Source organism: Ostrea edulis, chromosome 3 (genome assembly GCF_947568905.1).
Source record: "Ostrea edulis chromosome 3, xbOstEdul1.1, whole genome shotgun sequence".
Taxonomy (NCBI): Eukaryota; Metazoa; Mollusca; class Bivalvia; order Ostreida; family Ostreidae; genus Ostrea; species Ostrea edulis.
In genome coordinates this window covers 41,173,920-41,193,398 of record NC_079166.1, presented here as the reverse complement: position 1 = coordinate 41,193,398, position 19,479 = coordinate 41,173,920, and positions in this window count along the sequence as shown.

The window sequence follows — 19,479 nt, the reverse complement described above, 5'->3', positions numbered from 1 at the left end:
TGCTACTAAGAAATAAATTGATGTTAACGGGGTTCAACAGCCTCGTTTGGTTAATTATATGGTCATTGCTCTAATTTGCAAATAAATGGAATCACTGAGTTGAATGCCGCTTGACGTGTTTCATACCAATTGTCAGGCCGTTATTTACATACTGATTTTGACTAGAGATACTCTGTTTCTCTGATCTGAATATAGTAATCACGGCGGATGTGACTGGTCACGAGGGGATGCACACTCTTTGCGGTGCTTTATAGGTCATCTGAGTATTTATTAGAAATACTCAAATTTCTAGATACATGTAGTTAGTGGAATCCAATCCCTGTGAATACTAGAGAAACAGTCGTACAAAGTAAAAGGAATAAAATCAGAACTTGTGAACATTAGAGTAACAGTTGTATATGCATGTAGTTAGTGGAATCCATACCCTGTGAACATCAAAGAGTCGTGTATACATGCATGGGAACGATTTCCCAAAAATGTATATCGATTGCTTAGAGGACTTTTGTGTAATCGATAATTCAGTTTTGCCCGGTAACGGATTGTTTTGTTGTTTGTTTGTTTATTTTACATCCCGTTGAGAATGTCTCAATTACATTGAGACGTCACCAGTTGTAGGTGAGGTATCACCTTTCATCACAAACTTAGAGCTATACTCAGCGCGCAAGGCCGTAGCAGTGAAGGTTGCCGGCCGCGACCCAGGATCTCCGTTTTCAAAGTCATATTCGAAAGACCTATGATTCTCGCTTTTAAATGCTGAGCGTTTGGCGAAGGAGCAACCACTACGTATATGTTGGTAAGCATTTCTCAAGTACGAAGATATTTGGTGCCGAGCAAAACGAGGGACCAAATCGAATGGCGGGAGAAAAGTTTAACAACATACTTAATAAATGTTTTACATGAGTATTTAAACTATGTGGTTTCTGTTTAGCTTATCATAACCGTTCTGTATTATTTATCCTTTAATCAAAATCATAAGAAAAGATTCTGGATCAAGATTTTATACTGGCTGGTTTTGATAAGTAGTACCCTGAAGGTAAGTTTACCTGTATTCAACAGCCAGGTGATGGTCTACGGTGAGTAGTTTTTAAGCATAATCATGTTTTTCTACCTATTGAAAATATCTTCATCCATGTTTCAAGACCATATGCCATATCTGGAGTTAAGTAAAAACTTCCTCATGGTGACCTTTTAGACATTAATGAGGATTTATTTTCAGGAATGATAGAAAAAGCGTGTGTTTTCTTGATATTATTTCTGAACATGATCTGTTTGAGTGACCGAAGTAATGTGGTGATAGAGCAATACAGAACTGTACCTGTCTATTTTCAATTTATTTCAAATGACGAGTTAGATTTCTAGGTGTCGGTTTGTGAACGAAATCCGAAGGCAAGATAATGAGTACTCATTGCATGCTATTTTAATGTAGTGTTAGTGTGGAATATAACACACACACACAGAGAGAGAGAGAGAGAGAGAGAGAGAGAGAGAGAGAGAGAGAGAGAGAGATCTTTTAGATCACCCTACCAGTATAATTATCTGATCTCCGTTTCTGTTGGTTGCCGACCAATCGTTTGATAATGCTTGTGTGTTTGGTTTTAAAAGATACAAAACTAAATAAGTAGAAATACCATGTTCAGAGAATATACCATCATAACTTTCATTACTATCAATCATTGATAATTATTAGTTTAATATAATAACCATAAAACTTGGATTTATAGTGTACAAATTAATTTAGTAATCACAGAAATCTTTTGTTCGAGGTGTGAAACATGTACTAACTATGTTTACGTTTTTGGGTTTACACGGTCATGACACGAGTGGGACTCGAACTCACGAAACCTAGGTTATGAAGCGGACGGTTTACCATTGAGCTACCGCGACCGGTCGTAATCGACTGTAATCAATTACTTTGGAGGATTGAATTGATTAATAATTGATTAATTGCTGTTGATTGTTACGTGTATATGTATATAAAAGTATAAATGGTGAGGCTTTCAGATTTTGGAACGCAGTTCGAAGTTCACTATTCGCAATTCAATAGTGAACTGCATTCCAGAACGCAGTTCGCGATTCAAATTTCTATATGCATAAAACAACACCACACTGGAATTAAAAGGATGGGGTGCCAGTTACCAACCCCACACACTGTGAAGAAATGGTGATGGTAATCTTGTTAGTTACGAAGATCCGCCCCTCCAATTTTGATGGATAACGCATTACACTGAGTGAATAAACATCGGTTTCGGAATCATCGAAGACTCCTACCCAGGGGACTGAAATTTTGGGGGTAGAGCATTAGTGGTCCTTTCCCACCACTATGAAGAAATGGTAATGTTACTCTCTCTAGTTACGGAGATCCGCCTCTCCAATTTTTATGCATAATGATTAACACCAAGTGAATAAACATCTGGTTCGGAATCATCGAAGAACCCTACCCAGGCGACTGAAATTTTTGTGGTAGGGTATTAGTGGTCCTTTTCCAACACCATGAAGAAATGGTGATGTTACTCTCTTTAATTACGGAGATCCGCCCCTCCAATTTTTATGCATAATGCTTAACACTAAGTGAATAAACATCGGGTTCGGAATCATCGAAGAACCCTACCCCGGGGACTGAAATTTTTGTGGTAGGGTATTAGTGGTCCTCTTCCAACACCATAAAGAAATGGTAATGTTACTCTCTCTCTAATTACGGAGATCCGGCCCTCCAATTTGTATGCATAATGTATTACACTTAGTGAATAAACATCGGGTTCGGAATCATCGAAGACCCCTGCCCCGGGGACTGAAATTTTGGGGGAGAACATTAGTGGACCTTTTCCACCACTATGAAGAAATGGTGATGTTACTCTCTCTAGTTACGGAGATCCGCCTCTCCAATTCTTATGCATAATGCATTAGACTAAGTGAATAAACATCGGGTTCGGAATCATCAAAGACCCCTACCCAGGGGACTGAAATTTTGGGGGAAGGGTGTTAGTGGTCCCCTCCCACCACTATAAAGAAATGGTGATGTTACTCTTCCTAGATACGGAGATCCGCCCCTCCCGGTAGGGGTCTTCGATGATTCCGAACCCTATTTTTATTCACTTAGTGTAAAGCATTATGCATAAAAATTGGAGCGGCGGATCTCCGTAATTAGAGAGAGTAACATCACCATTTCTTCATAGTGGTGAGAGAGGACCACTAATATTCTACCCCCAGAATTTCAGTCTCCGGGGTAGGGATCGTCGATAATTTCGAACCCGATGTTTATTCACTAAGTGTAATGAGTTATTTCAAAATGTCGGAGGATCGGATCTCCCTAACTAAAGAGAGTAACATCACCATTTCCTCTTATATGGTGGGAAAGGACCACTAATACCCTTCCCCCAAAATTTCAGTCCCCGGGGTAGGGGTCTTCGATTATTCCGAACCGATGTTTATTCACTTACTATAATGCGTTTTGCATAAAAATTGGAGAGGCGGATCTTTGTAATTAGAGAAAGTAACAACACCATTTCTTCATAGTGGTGGGAACGTACCACTAATTCTCTTCCCCCAAAATTTCAGTCCTCTGGGTAGGGGTCTTCGATGATTCCGAACCCGATGTTTATTCATTTACTGTAATGCATTATGCATAAAAATTGGAGAGGCGGATCTCCGTAACTAGAGAGAGTACCATCACCATTTCTTAATAGTGGTGGGAAAGGACCACTAATACCCTTCCGCCAAAATTTCAGTCCCCGGGGTAGGGGTTTTTGATGATTTCGAACCCAATGTTTATTCACTTACTGTAATGCATTATGCATAAAAATTGGAGAGCCGAATCTTTGTAATCATAGAGAGTAACATCACCATTTCTTCATAGTGGTGGGAGAGGACAATTAATATCCTATCCCCAAAATTTCAGTCCCCGGGGTAGGGGTCTTCGATGATTCCGAACCCGATGTTCATTCACTTAGTGTAATGCATTAGGCATAAAACTTGGGAGGACGGATCTCCGTAACTAGAAAGAATAACATCACCATTTTTTAACAGTGGTGGGAAAGGACCACTAATACCCTTCCCCCAAAATTTCAGTCCCCGGGGTAGGGGTCTTCGATGATTCCAAACCCGATGTTTATTCACTTATTGTAATGCGTTATGCATAAAACTTGGAGGGGCAGATCTCCGTAACTAGAGAGACTACCATCACCATTTCTTCATAGTGGCTGGGGAGGACTACTAATACCCAACCACAAAAATTTCAGTCCCTGGGGTAGGGGTCTTCGATGATTCCGAACCCGATGTTTATTCACTTACTGTAATGCGTTATGCATAAAAATTGGAGAGGCGGATCTTTGTAATTAGAGAGTAACATCACCATTTTTTCATAGTGGTGGGAGAGGACCACTTCTACACTACCCCCAAAATTTCAGTCCCCGGGGTAGGGGCCTTCGATGCTTCCGAACCCGATGTTTATTCACTTTGTGTAATGCGTTATGCATAAAATTTGGTAGGGCGGATCTCCGTAACTAGAGAGAGCCCCATCACCATTTCTTAACAGTGGTGGGAAAGGACGACTAATAACCTACCACAAAAATTTCAGTCCCCTGGGTAGGGGTCTTCGATGATTCCGAACCCGATGTTTATTCACTTACTGTAGTGCGTTATGCATAAAACTTGGAGGCGCGGATATCCGTAACTAGAAAGAATACCATCACCATTTCTTCATAGTGGTGGGAGAGAACCACTAACACCCTTCTCCCAAAATTTCAATCCCATGGGTAGGGGTCTTCGATGATTCCGAACCCGATCTTTATTTACTTAGTGTAATGCATTATGCATAAAACTTGGAGGGGCGGATCTTCGTAACGAGAGAGAGAGTAACATCACCATTTCTTCATAGTGGTGGAAGAGGACCACTAATATCCTATTCCCAGAATTTCAGTCTCTGGGGTAGGGATCGTCGATAATTCCGAACCCGAGGTTTATTCACTAAGTGTAATGCGTTATTTCAAAATGTCGGAGGAGCGGATCTCCATAACTAAAGAGAGTAACATCACCATTTCTTCTTATATGGTTGGAGAGGACCACTAATACCCTTCCTCCAAAATTTCAGTCCCCAGGGTAGGGGTCTTCAAAGCTTTCGAACCCGATGTTTATTCACTTTCTGTAATGCGTTATGCAAAAAAATTGGAGGGGCGGATCTCCGTAACTCGAGAGAGTAACATCACCATTTCTTCATAGTGGTGGGAAAGTACCACTAATACCCTTCCCCAAAAATTTCAGTCCACGGGGTAGGGGTTTTCGATGATTCCGAAACCGATGTTTATTCACTAAGTGTAATGCGCTATGCATAAAAATTGGAGGGGCGGATCTCCGTAACTAGAGAGATTACCATCACCATTTCTTAACAGTGTTTGGGGTTGGTAACTGGCACCCCATCCTTATAATTCCAGTGTGGTGTTGTTTTTTTTTGCATATAGAAATTTGAATCGCGAACTGCGTTCTAGAATGCAGTTCACTATTGAATTGCGAATAGTGAACTGCGAACTGCGTTCCAAAATCTAAATGCCAGTTAGAAAGAGATACATTTGCACGATTGATTTGATTTGTATTTAATCACTTTGAGATCTTGTAATCATTTAAATAATTTACCTTCATCGGAGATATCAAGTTCTTTCTTTATCAAAAGACAGTTAATACCTAGCTATCTATAATGGGACTCAATCAGATTAAACAAACACACACACACTTGTATATATGATATCCCTTTCCTTTTTGGACAATCTTTAAAATATTATCACCTGTACCTTACTGTCTCACCATGTAACAAACATAATTAAAAAAGAACATATAGCACCCCCTCTATATCTGGTAACAAATAAACTTATTAGATAATGACATCTCTCTCTCTCTCTCTCTCTCTCTCTCTCTCTCTCTCTCTGTATAATATTTCCAATTCCACTAGAATTGCATAATATTTTGATGTGAGCTGAAAACAGTTTAATACTGTATACTGCAAAGTATACCATACAGGCAGTGGAAACTTCAGAGTGATTAATGGACAAATTGTCAACTGAACATATATTCAAGTAATCCTGTTATCCCAAGAGGATGTGGGGTGTAAACTTATGTTGAATAATCATAGGTATGGTTATCATGAAAGGTGAAGACGACGAACAGTAATCAATCTCATAACTCATATAAGCAATGCAAAATAGAGAGTTGGACAAACAAGTACCCCTGGATACACCAGCGGTGGGATCAGGTACCTAGGAGGAATTAGCATCCCTGTCGACCAGTCACACACGCCGTGCGCCCTATAACCTGATCAGGTAAACAGAGTTATCCGTAGTCAAAATCAGTGTATAAAGAACGACCTAACAATCGGTATGAAACAAGTCAGACAACATTTGACCCAATAATAGGTTATATTGGGAAACTAGATCGTTATAACGACCATAGAATTTGAGGAATACTGACCTTAAATGAGACTGTTGAAACCCCTGCACTATCAACTTGTTTTTCAGTAGCCTGCTTCAATAACTTAGCCTGCTTCAATAACTGACCATATGCAGAACAAGCTCTTGTGTATCGAACCAGTTGAGATATATCAACACCATTTGCAGGTGATAATGGAATATTGCTACATAAATATGGAAAGTTATCGATATAGAAGCTGAAATCATCCCGTTTATCATAAATCTGAGTTGTTAGTTTGCTGTTAATATTTATTTCCATTAACATATCAAAGTATGAAGCAGAAGTGGACGACTCTGTGGTGTCTTTTATTTGGAGTTCACAGGGATATATCGCATCGACAGATGAATGAAAATTATTATTGTTAATAGATAATACGTCGTTGATATAATGTAAATGTTGAGTTGAAGGCCATAGGAAGATATTTTTTCTTCTCACGTAGAAGTTTTTAAATAAATTCTGCTCCATCAGAATATAAAAACAGGCCAGCTAGCAAAGGAGCGCAATTCGTGCCCATTGGAATTCCAACAGACTATTGGAAGACCTGATCACCAAAGACCACGAAGATATTTTCAAAGAGGAACTCCAGCATATTTTTTATTTCAACTTCAGAGTACTTGTGCATGGAATCAGAGTGGTATTTAGCAAAGAAATATCTGGATGACTGATCACTAGATATGGATATTTCCGTTTTCCATTTTTGTTGAAGAAGCAACTGTCTATGATGTAAAAAAGTCTAGTTTTTAATTTATCAAGAGGAATGATTGTGTAAATAATGCATGAACTTCAGAGTGACTAAGAGAGTTAGGCTGCGTCTCAGGAAATAGTTGCTGTCTTGGAGGACAATAAACTTGCTATTTTCCTCATGCTGGAATTAATGTCAAATTCTTCAAGTTTCAATAAGAAGTATTACTAACAATTGTTGTTTCATGTATATTGCAAGCTTTGTCAGCTGGAACCATTACATATTCCTCAGGTAACTTATCTTATTCTTTCATCATTGCAGATGTACAGCGTGAAATAACTTATGCCGTCTGAATGTATATATGCAAGGTGAAGATAACGAACAGTGATCAATCTCATAACTCCTACAAACAATACAAAATAGATAGTTGGGCAAACAGTTAATTTCAGTCACAGATAGTGTATAGTAGGTTTGTAATCTACGATTAAATTATATTTACATGGGATATTCAACCGACGACTGTGTAGGTACATGTACAGTGTACAATGCACATTGATTATATACAACCAAGGATTGTATAGGTCAACTCCGTACATTGAACATGATAAGTGAAGATAACGAACAGTGATCGATCTTATAAATCTGACAAAGAATATAAAATAAATACCAGTCAGAAAAATAAAAGGTTGAATGGTGTTTCGCTTTTTTCAGACTATGTTGAACAAGGTCACAGACTTTTTAAAAAAGTATTGAGGTGGATGGCATTCTCTATGCATTTGGAAATTTTTGTTTCAATAAATGTTTAGCAATTATTGAATTATTTCAACTCACTTTGAAATATATATTTTGCTAAATTATGAAAATGAGTACTATGGCAACATATATGTTTGGATAATTTAAAGATATTTGCATTTCGGGGGCCTACGTGGCCTAGTGGTTAGAGTATCGCGCTCAAAATCACACGGCCTCTCGCCTTTGGTCGGCGCGGGCTCGAATCCCGCTCGCGCCGGTAAGTGAGAAAGTTTCCCAGTTCACTTGCAAAAGGTCGCTGGTCACTTCCCAGGTACATTGTATCTGGGTTACCTTTTCCACCAATAAAAACTGGGCGCCTTAAGATAACTGAAAAATTGATGAGTGTGGCGGAAAACATCAATTAATCATTAATCAATATATTTGCATTTGTAACAAAACATCAATATGTTGCAAACGAAATTAAGTAGACTTAGATACTTCTATAATCAAATTGTGGATCTGTCTGTGAGCTTTTAAAAGAAATATATACCTGGAAGCCAATCATTACACGAGATAAAAAGTTGTTATTGCGACTCTAGTAAGTACAATGTTGATGCGTCTTAAGCATTGATTCTTTATCATGGATTTAGCATCAAGATTTGAGTTTGGCTCCCATCAATTTTTTTGGTTTTTACTATCTATGAGTATAACGCAATATCTTTTATTAATCATCATAATTTTCGTTGTGAAAAACGCAAGAAGTAGTTGTGACAAAAGCTGCTAAACCTACATGATAAAGACCAATCCTGCTAAATCTACATTACACAGACCAATGATACTAAACCTACACTACACAAACAAATACTGCTAAACCCACACTACACAAACCAATGCTGCTAAACCTATACTATACAGACCAATGCTGTTAAACCAACACTACACAGACCAATGCTGATAAACCTACACTATACAAATCAATGCTGCTAAAACTACACTATACAGACCAATGCTGCTACACCCACATTACACAGACCAATGCTGCTAAACATACACTACACAAACCAATGCTGCTAAACCCACACTACAGAGACCAATGCTGCTAAACCTACACTACACAGACCAATGCTGCTAAACCCACACTACACAGACCAATGCTGCCAAACTCACACTACACAAACCAATGCTGCTAAACTCACACCACACAAACCAATGCTGCTAAACCCACACTACAGAGACCAATGCTGCTAAACCTACACTATACAACTGTACAAGCCAATGCTTATAAGAAACCTGTACTGTAGAGATCAATCCTGTAAATAAACCTAAACTGTACAAGCCAATGTTGCCAATAAACATAAACTATACAAATGGATACTGTTAATAAACCTAAACTGTAAATAAAAATGCTTCTAACCCTGAACTATACAAAAGCAATGCTTCTAAACCAGAACTGTATAAAAGCAATGCTTCTAAACCTGAACCGTATAAAAGCAATGTTTGTAAACCCGAACTGTGTAAAAGCAATGCTTCTAAACCTGAACTGTATAAAAGAAATGCTTCTAAACCTGAACTGTATAAAAGCAATACTTCTAAACCTGAATTGTATAAAAGCAATGCTTCTAAACCTGGACTGTATAAAGCAATGCTTCTAAACCCGAATTGTTCACAAGAATGTTGCTAAACCGGAACTATACCGAATAATGCTGTTAAATCTAAATAATACAGACCGATGCTGCTAAATCTAAACTATAGAGAATAATGTTGCTAAATCTGAAATGTCAGACCAATGCTGGAAAATTTTATCTGTACATATAAATATGGCTAAACCCTCTAATTAAAACAACCTAAATCGGCGCAAACTGCTTTTTAAGTTTGATGACAAATTCTGATAAGCTATATTGGATCCACAACATGTAATGCTTTATCTGCACATTCATAATATGGATATAGCTTTTAACCCTCAAGTTCAACTTAAAACATATCTTTCCTTTTATTTTGTGGAGAAATACCTTACTTAAAATTCCTTTGATGGAAGATAAACGTAAAGGATAAGGTACACTAAGGGTCAATTTTGGCCTATTTTCAGAAGTTGGTAATTTTATGTCTTAATACTATATAGGGTGTGTACTTTCTGTATATAGTAATTAAATCCATGTATTACGTATATTTTGTGTGATATGAAGTAGCAAAGTTGGCATGTTTTGCGAATGCAAGATTTAAATTTGCGTCTTTAACCTGTGTCTGATGATGTTTTCTCAATTCTTTTACAGAAAAAAAAAATAGTTCAATATACCTTGTTAATTAAAATGTTTTGGATAATTTTTAAAAAGTTATTAACTCACACACACAAAATGCTTTTCAATAACATCATACAAATATCATATTCAAACACTATTTACAATTAACGTGTATTTGAATTGTGATATGAAGTAGAAAAGTTGTCATGTTTTGCGAGTGCAAGATTTAACTTTGCGTCTTCTATCCGTGTCTGATGACGTTTTATCAATTCTTATACAGAAAAAATAGTTTAATATACCTCGTTAATTAAAATCCTTTGGATAATTTTTAAGAATTTGTTGATACACACATACAAAAATTTCTTTTCAATAACATTATAGAAATATCATAATCAAAAACTATCTAAAAATAACGTGTATTTAAATCAATCATGACCATAGCCATCGAAATCCTTGTTTGAAAAGTTAGATTAAAGATGGTTAAATGTGAAGTAATTACGTGTATTCTATTGTAAAAAAACCCACCTTTTAATGGTGTGAGCTCTGAAAATCTATGATATTTTTTTCTCAAACATGCTCTTCAATACTCAGGCGTAGATGTACATGTATCTAATGAGGTACCATTAGATATAGAATTATCACCGTCTCTTTCTCAGTCTGATTAAACTCAAACCTCTCGCTTCGCTCGATATACGAACAGTCGCTCCCACGCAGAGGTTTGATTTTAATCAGATTGTCTCTTACTCTTTTTAGTAGAAATATGAACACATTCATAATTAGCTGTCGTGATTTTTAAATACATGTTCTGTATACATGTGTATGCATTTGAAAATATATGGATGCATTTCCATTACCCCCCCTCCATATCTTTTATTCTCTCGTGTATTACATGTACCTATTCTATACCATGAATATGGCATCCATACTTGTCTTAAATACAATTTTGTAATACGTATAATCACGGAATCTTATCTTTATATGTTTATCTTTGGTTGTACGTATCGCTATGTGAAGGCCTATATTGTTTGTATTTCAGAAGGCCCCGGGGAAGAATAATGCCTTGTATTAATATAGGACTACCTTCTCTTCATAAAGCATTATCATTATTATTATTACTAATATATTTTATCAATATTCAAATTTTCATCAACGCAGTGTAAATAGATAAGGTGCTTATTAGTTTTTATGGTCTTTGTAGTCAAAAATATAAATGTAAATCATTTTAAATATTAGAACATTTAAAACGATTTTTTAAAACTACATTGTATATAGGCCTATATATATAGTTTTATGAATAAGAAATTTTAAAAAGAATGGAAACGATATTCATCTCTAAAACACAATATAGTACGTTCTGGTAAATCCGACAAAACTCATTTCCTTTTTAATCATTTGTTCCTACAATGAAAAATAAGTAATAAGAAAATTGTGACTGACATATTTTGAAAGAGAAGAATTTCGAGCTTAAAATATAGTTTTGTGATGGTTGATACCGCTGAAATTCGCCTTGCTCAGCGAAATAAAAGATAAGCTTAAAGTCGGGGAATTCCGGAAAAGCATCGCGTAAATCCGAGCACCAGTGGTATGACATGTGACAATATTTTCCCCTTACCTTAAAAGCTTTAAGATGAAGGTTTCGGATGGTTAAAACCCTTTTTTCTCTTAATCATTTATGAATTATCATTTCTAATTTCCTATGTGATGGGTTAACCGGACCTGTCATCCTCTTATATAACATCAGTTTCAAATTGGATTAAACTTTACCAAGTTGTTATCATTATAGTTGTTTTTCCTGAAATTGATTTATTCCTTTATGCTTTGTACGGGTTAGGTTTTCTTTTCAATTGACTTTTCTATTAATCGAGAGCTAAGACGAAATGGATTTCTGTCCGTGTTTTGACAGTTTCTATTTTAATGATATATGCTGAATTAATACCTATGTGGATGAATAGTGTGTGCAATGAATATAGTGTGTACACATTTTTGGAAAATACATTTAAGCAGACTTTTTAGCACTCTCAGCCGAAATTGTAAATAGTGCCTAAAGCACAGTGCATTGTGACGTAAAAACAACTTGGCAGCGATTCAAATCACAATCTAGCCATATTTGTGAGGTCATTTTTACAATTTTACAGCGAATTAGTTACCTCTTTGCGACTGTTGATAATAGTTTCAATTAGTTTTGGTACAATAACACCCCTTGTTTGTAAAACTTAATAAGATGAGGTAAAATTGATTTGAATACAAAATAATGATTGCATTTATACATGTAAATATAAATCATATGGAAAAGCAATCTTTAATTTTATACGTATTTGTTAAATCTTATTAAGAAAGTATCAATTTTATTAGGCCATGTAGAATATTAGTGATATACATGTACATGTATGGTATATTGCAATTTTGAATATTTTAAGATGTCTATAAGTATAAAAGATAGGGATTGTTTTTGTTGATTTTATTACAGTACGATATTTGTATGCCTTTTCCCAGTATATATCCCCTCCCGTAACGTAAACGCCACATGTAAATGTTCACGTGGAGCATGTAAACATTAATATGAGAATACACCAAAACAATGCTCTTCATATTAATTCATGAAGCATAATTTTAAAATTATCTATTGAAATATGATCGATTTCTACATGTTCCAATTCAGTCCTTTACCCGGTTCATCCCAACCTGTCCAGGACCGCAATCGATTGAACTGTCATTCCACACACTGTATATGTCATTGAGACTGTTCACCCACTTAGTTACTTATTTAAAAAACCTTTAACGTGCTATTGATATTAATATAACTTTTGTTGGTCGAGAATTATTATCCTTGTCGTATTATAAACAATTTCAAATGAGTGTAGTTCATGTAACAAGTGGTAATATTACAGTCGACTATATCACTATCGTTTTAGATAAAAACACCGAATGAAATTGAAAATCCGAATTACATGTATAATGATCACATAAATTAATAGAAATGTTATTATATTTCTTTATATCATATCTGTACTACACAAAAAGGTAATATACGCCTTAATTTATGATTTTTCGCGCATATATGTAATCTTAGTATCAAATGTATGTGATGCGTAATTTTTTTCCGGAAATCTCAGATTTTATAATTTCACCATGAGCACAGGGAAGGCGATTGATGAAAGACCCTTTTTATTATTAATCGAAGTATTTCGTTTATCACACGCAAATATCATCCATCGCCTTGAATGTGCTCATATCATAATATTGACAAATGTAAGTAAAATTATGAAGTTTTAATTGGCTAAGAAATAGCGATACATGTAAATTCGGGAGCGTATTATTCTACTATGTGACGATTTGCCGCCATTTCGTTTGTATATTTGAAGTTAGGGTATTGCCCCCAGATGACTTCGATAGGTAAAAGTGTGTCATCTTCTGCTTTATTTTTCTTGATTTTACTAGGCCAAATTTATATGCTAAATGTACCTTCTCCTTTGTACTTTGCTACAATGTTCATTCACACTTGTACATCAATTTTTTTTCAAGAAATACTGAACTTTACCACAATCCCAAACAATGTGTTATATTGTTTCCTCTTCTCTGTGTCAGAATGCATGGTAATTAGAATCTCTATTCTTTTCCTGACATTAAGATAAGCTTATAACTAGCATTTTATTAATGATTCTATGTTGAAACCACTGAAGGTTGTAATTTTCGATAACTTTGAATGATAGTTTGAATATTAACTTCAACTCAATACTATCCTGTTAAGGTCGTTTATTACACCACAATTGTATTAACTGGCTGGTTAAAGCACCCAACCTGAAGTATGGTTTTGCCATTGAAAGAATAATGCACGCTTTATACGAACTATGTTGAAAAAGTCCATCCACTTCAACCTTTTTAAAGTGTCTTTAAGTGAACAGCATTTTGAGTGCATTTCAAAATTTGTTTCAATAAATGTTCAGCAATTATTGAATTATTTCTACTCATTTTGAAATATTATATATATTGTTTACTTTCATAAAATGAGTAGTATGATAACATACGTACTTGGATAATTTACATATATTTGCATTTCTAACAATATGTTGCAAACAAGAGTAAATAGACATTGATACTTCTCTGATCAAATTGCGGAACTATGTGTGTGCTTTTAAAAATATATACCTGGAAGTCAATTATTACACGTGGATGGCATTTAGGGCATTTTACCTTATATTGATCTTAGTACAGGTAGGATGAAGCAATAAAAATTAGAATACTTATATTTTGTGATCCAGCAATTCAGACATTGTTGAAGGATAGACTTACATGTATATGTCATATCGAAAGGCCACTTGCTTTTCATGGTACATTCAACGAGATACTAGTTTGAATAGAGACAAAATATAGTGTAAATATTACAGGATAAAAGTTGTTATTGCGAATCTAGTAAGTCAAAATTTTAAGATGATAGATTTTGCGTTGGTACAATAAGCCAATGAAGCTATGGACCTTACATTGTCGATACGTCTTAAGCAAAGATTCTTTCTCATGTATGAATTAATATTGATCATTCAGCATCAAGACTTGATTTTGGCTCCCATTAGATTTTTTTTGCTTTTACTATCTATGAGTACAATGCAATATATTTTATTCCCCATTGAAATTTTCTTTGCGACTAACGAAAGATGAATTTGTAATTCTGTAGCTGAACTGTGGAGAGGAATATTGATAAACCTGAACAGTACAGACCAATGCTAGTAAACCTACACTACACAGACCAATGCTGCTAAACTCACACTACACAAACTAATGCTGTTAAACCTACACTATACAGACCAATGCTGATAAACCTACACTATGCAGTCTCATGCTGTTAAACCTACAATAGACATCAATGCTGCTAAATCTACACTACACAAACTAATGCTGCTAAACATTCACTATTCAGACCAATGCTGCTAAAACTACACTATACAGACCAATGCTGCTAAACCTACATTACACAGACCAATGCTGCTAAACCTAAACTACATTGACCAATGCTGATAAACCTACACTATGCAACCATACACTGTTAAACCTACACTACAAATACTAATGCTACTAAACACACTACAGAGACCAATGCTACTAAACCTACACTATACAGACAAATGCTGCTAAATATACACTACACAGATCAATGCTGGTAAACCTAAACTACACATACTAATGCTGCTAAATCCAGAGTACACAAACCAATGCTGCTAAATCTACATTACAAAGACCAATGCTGGTAAACCTACATTACACAGAGCAATGCTGCTAAACCTACAATACAGAGACCATTGCTGCTAAACCTACACTACACCACTACACAGACCAATGCTGCTAAACTCACACTACACAAACCAATGCTGCTAAACCCACACTACAGAGACCAATGCTGCTAAACCCAAACTATACAGACCAATGCTGCTAAACTCACACTACACAAACCAATGCTGCTAAACTCACACCACACAAACCAATGCTGCTAAACCCACACTACAGAGACCAATGCTGCTAAACCTACACTATACAACTGTACAAGCCAATGCTTATAAGAAACCTGTACTGTAGAGATCAATCCTGTAAATAAACCTAAACTGTACAAGCCAATGTTGCCAATAAACATAAACTATACAAATGGATACTGTTAATAAACCTAAACTGTAAATAAAAATGCTTCTAACCCTGAACTATACAAACGAATACCGTTAATAATCCTAAACTGTAAATAACAATGCTTCTAAATCTGAACTATACAAATCAATACTGTTAATAATCCTAAACTGTAAATAACAATGCTTCTAAATCTAAACTATACAAATCAATACTGTTAATAAACCTCAACTGCAAATAACAATTCCTTTTGACCTAAACTATACAAACGAATACCGTTGATAAACCTAAACTGTAAATAAAAATTCTTCTAAACCTGAACTATACAGATCAAAGGCTGCTAAACCTGAACTGTACGAAAGCAATGCTTCTAAACCTGAACTATACAAAAGCAATGCTTCTAGACCAGAAATGTATAAAAGCAATGCTTCTAAACCTGAACCGTATAAAAGCAATGTTTGTAAACCCGATCTGTATAAAAACAATGCTTCTAAACCTGAACTGTATAAAAGAAATGCTTCTAAACCTGAACTGTATAAAAGCAATACTTCTAAACCTGAATTGTATAAAAGCAATGCTTCTAAACCTGAATTGTATAAAAGCAATGCTTCTAAACCTGGACTGTATAAAGCAATGCTTCTAAACCCGAATTGTTCACAAGAATGTTGCTAAACCGGAACTATACCGAATAATGCTGTTAAATCTAAATAATACAGACCGATGCTGCTAAATCTAAACTATAGAGAATAATGTTGCTAAATCTGAAATGTCAGACCAATGCTGGAAAATTTTATCTGTACATATAAATATGGCTAAACCCTCTAATTAAAACAACCTAAATCGGCGCAAACTGCTTTTTAAGTTTGATGACAAATTCTGATATGCTATATTGGATCCACAACATGTAATGCTTTATCTGCACATTCATAATATGGATATAGCTTTTAACCCTCAAGTTCAACTTAAAACATATCTTTCCTTTTATTTTGTGGAGAAATACCTTACTTAAAATTCCTTTGATGGAAGATAAACGTAAAGGATAAGGTACACTAAGGGTCAATTTTGGCCTATTTTCAGAAGTTGGTAATTTTATGTCTTAATACTATATAGGGTGTGTACTTTCTGTATATAGTAATTAAATCCATGTATTACGTATATTTTGTGTGATATGAAGTAGCAAAGTTGGCATGTTTTGCGAATGCAAGATTTAAATTTGCGTCTTTAACCTGTGTCTGATGATGTTTTCTCAATTCTTTTACAGAAAAAAAAAATAGTTCAATATACCTTGTTAATTAAAATGTTTTGGATAATTTTTAAAAAGTTATTAACTCACACACACAAAATGCTTTTCAATAACATCATACAAATATCATATTCAAACACTATTTACAATTAACGTGTATTTGAATTGTGATATGAAGTAGAAAAGTTGTCATGTTTTGCGAGTGCAAGATTTAACTTTGCGTCTTCTATCCGTGTCTGATGACGTTTTATCAATTCTTATACAGAAAAAATAGTTTAATATACCTCGTTAATTAAAATCCTTTGGATAATTTTTAAGAATTTGTTGATACACACATACAAAAATTTCTTTTCAATAACATTTTAGAAATATCATAATCAAAAACTATCTAAAAATAACGTGTATTTAAATCAATCATGACCATAGCCATCGAAATCCTTGTTTGAAAAGTTAGAATAAAGATGGTTAAATGTGAAATAATTACGTGTATTCTATTGTAAAAAAACCCAACCCTTTAATGGTGTGAGCTCTGAAAATCTACGAGATTTTTCTCTCGAACGCATGATTCCTATTCCATGAGTCCCGAATGAAAATAAAATCTTTGTGTACCAAAACATCGAACAATGTTGTTTCAAAAACGCTCTTCAATACTCAGGCGTAGATGTATCTAATGAGGTACCGTTAGATATAGAATTATCACCGTCTCTTACTCAGTCTGATTAAACTCAAACCTCTCGCTTCGCTCGATATACGAACAGTCGCTCCCACGCAGAGGTTTGATTTTAATCAGACTGTCTCTTACTCTTTTTAGTAGAAATATGAACACATTCATAATTAGCTATCGTTATTTTTAAATCTGTATACATGTGTATGCATTTGAAAATATATGGATGCATTTCCATTACCCCCCCCCCCATATCTTTTATTCTCTCGTGTATTACATGTACCTATTCTATACCATGAATATGGCATCCATACTTGTCTTAAATACAATTTTGTAATACGTATAATCACGGAATCTTATCTTTATATGTTTATCTTTGGTTGTACGTATCGCTATGTGTAGGCCTATATTGTTTCTATTTCAGAAGGCCCCGGGGAAGAATAATGCCTTGTATTAATATAGGGCTACCTTCTCTTCATAAAGCATTATCATTATTATTATTACTAATATATTTTATCATTGTTCAAATTTTCATCAACGCAGTGTAAATAGATAAGGTGCTTATTAGTTTTTATGGTCTCTGTAGTCAAAAATATAAATGTAAATCATTTTATAATATTAGAACATTTAAAACGATTTTTTAAAACTACATTGTATATAGGCCTATATACATAGTTTTATGAATAAGAAATTTTAAAAAGAATGGAAACGATATTCATCACTAAAACACAATATTGTACGTTCCGGTAAATCCGACAAAACTCATTTCCTTTTTAATCATTTGTTCCTACAATGAAAAGTAAGTAATAAGAAAATTGTGACCGACATATTTTGAAAGAGAAGAATTTCGAGCTTAAAATATAGTTTTATTATGGTTGATACCGCTGAAATTTGCCATGCTCAACGAAATAAAAGATAAGCTTAAAGTCGGGGAATTCCGGAAAAGCATCGCGTAAATCCGAACACTAGTGATATGACATGTAAAAATAGTTTTCCCTTACCTTAAAAGCTTTAAGATGAAGGTTTCGGATGGTTAAACCCTTTTTTTCTCTTAACCATTTATGAATTATCATTTCTGATTTCCTATGTGATGGGTTAACCGGACCTGTCATCCTCTTGTATAACATCAGTTTGAAATTGAACTAAACTTTACTAAGTTGTTATCATTATAGTTGTTTTTCCTGAAATTGATTTATTCCTTTATGCTTTGTACGGGTTAGGTTTTCTTTTCAATTGACTTTTCTATTAATCGAGAGCTAAGACGAAATGGATTTCTGTCCGTGTTTTGACAGTTTCTATTTTAATGATATATGCTGAATTAATACCTATGTGGATGAATAGTGTGTGCAATGAATATATGCCTCGTTCACACGAAGAATTTAATTCGCATTAAACGTAAGTTAATCGAATTAAATCTGAACCGCGTTAACACGGAGATTTTAATGCGCATTAGTTTACTTCGAATTAAAATTTACGTCGGGATTTAATGCGAATTATGCCTCGTTCACACGGATGCGCATTAAATTTTACTTCGCATTAAATTTGATGCGAAGCAAAATAATGCGCATTAAATTAATTCGAATTAAATAGCGTTCACACGGCGGTAATATTCAATGCGAAGTAAACTAATGCGCATTAAATTCGTATGCATCTCTAAATTAAAGGGTGCGGGAAATGAATTAAAGGATTGACTATATTATTATTTTTATAGATATTTTAAAAAGAATTTAAAAAAAAACCAACAACCTCGGAACGCCCCTTTCACCATTCCGCTGACTACTGTTGTGACGTAATTTTTAATTACTAATACGTATTATAAGTCTACTATGACGTCATATAGTATAAAAAGAATTTAACAATG